At 33.2% G+C, this 1,333-nt stretch overlaps 1 protein-coding gene across 1 annotated transcript in view; it reads right to left on the bottom strand.

The window, feature by feature from the left end:
* Nucleotides 1-1,333, bottom strand: part of LOC138214723 (class I histocompatibility antigen, F10 alpha chain-like) — a 6,256-nt gene continuing 4,923 nt past the window's right edge. The window contains exon 7 of the mRNA XM_069176502.1: nt 1-608. The gene's annotated coding sequence lies outside the window, so the exon portion shown is untranslated. The remainder of the gene's footprint in view (nt 609-1,333) is intronic.

Raw genomic sequence — 1,333 nt, forward strand, 5'->3', positions numbered from 1 at the left:
TTTGGATTATTTGGGGACTTTATTGAGACGTAAAAATAGATTGAAATGTTAAGACAACTTAATTAAATCCACATAACCCCAAACACAAAGTGATTGGAGCACCTCTCTTTTAATTTCTAAATGCTTACATGACAGAAAAGGCCTTCGTCCCTCAAAACGACCAAATATCACACCACCCTTCATTATATCAGCTAAACTTAAACTGTAGTGTCAAATGAAGAATAATAAAGTAGCGTGCATTAAAAAGCCTTGAAGACGTAAATTATTTGCTCAAACCTTCTTACAATCAAAGCAAAACCTTTAATGTTTTATCAGCGCCTCAGAAATATACGAGCAGAACATTTACAATTGGAAAACCACATTTTAAATGGTTCTTAAATTTTGTGTTCGTGCGCATTGATGCAACCTCATATTGTAATTTCATGTTTTTACTGTTATTTTCTGGGAATTAAATTAACAAATGATGTCATCATAACCGACTAATTAGCATCAAGCACCACAGTGATGCAAAACTCCCTTCATCCATTTCCTGTCCTGTTGTTCAGCGGAGTTAAAGAGGACTGGAGTCAGTCGCAGCTTTATCATCAGGAGTGTCACAGATGGAGAATCTACACGGACAAACACAGGCTGGTTAAAGGCTCCCGTTTACATCAGCTGCTTCCAGAGGACGCAGCATGTTATCTAAAGGTTTACATCTACGTATCCCAACACGCTGGGAATATGGATTTATGAAAAGGGGAATTCATCCGTGTTGTATCATCAATATTGATGCTTGATTTGTTGATGTACAAGAGAACCCCAACACCAGAAACATACAAAAACTGGAAGTAATGTGGATTTGTTTTAGATTTGTTTGAACTCCGTTGTGATTATATGGAACATGTTTGATAATGTTTTACTTCATCATCCTTAATTCATTTATCAATGTTGAAATATTTTACCAGAAGAAAATCCACCTTTCAATATGTCATCAAAATAATTTTTGTCACCATTTATGTGTTTGAAAAATATCTTGTCAATTCATGTTTTGGTTTTATTTCCTCTGAATTTCTATCAGCGGGTAGAAGGAAAAAAAAGAAGAAAGAAAGATGATTTATAACAGAAAATAATAGCAAAGAGAGAATTTGATTGCACAAAACTGAGTATTTATTGTATCATGAAGAACTAAAATATGAAAGATCCATATAAGTATTTAACTGTTTTGCTTTTGAGGCACAATTGTTTGTTTTATTTTGGTTGAACCATTTTGATAAATTGGTGTTGTTGCTTTTCTAAATCTTGATATTAAAGTTATTATTTATCGAACCTTTTCTCACTTAACATAAAACAGCTT

This window comes from Embiotoca jacksoni, unplaced genomic scaffold (genome assembly GCF_022577435.1).
Source record: "Embiotoca jacksoni isolate LCO1_2020_lvr unplaced genomic scaffold, fEmbJac1.0.p SCAF_7, whole genome shotgun sequence".
NCBI lineage: Eukaryota > Metazoa > Chordata > Actinopteri > Embiotocidae > Embiotoca > Embiotoca jacksoni.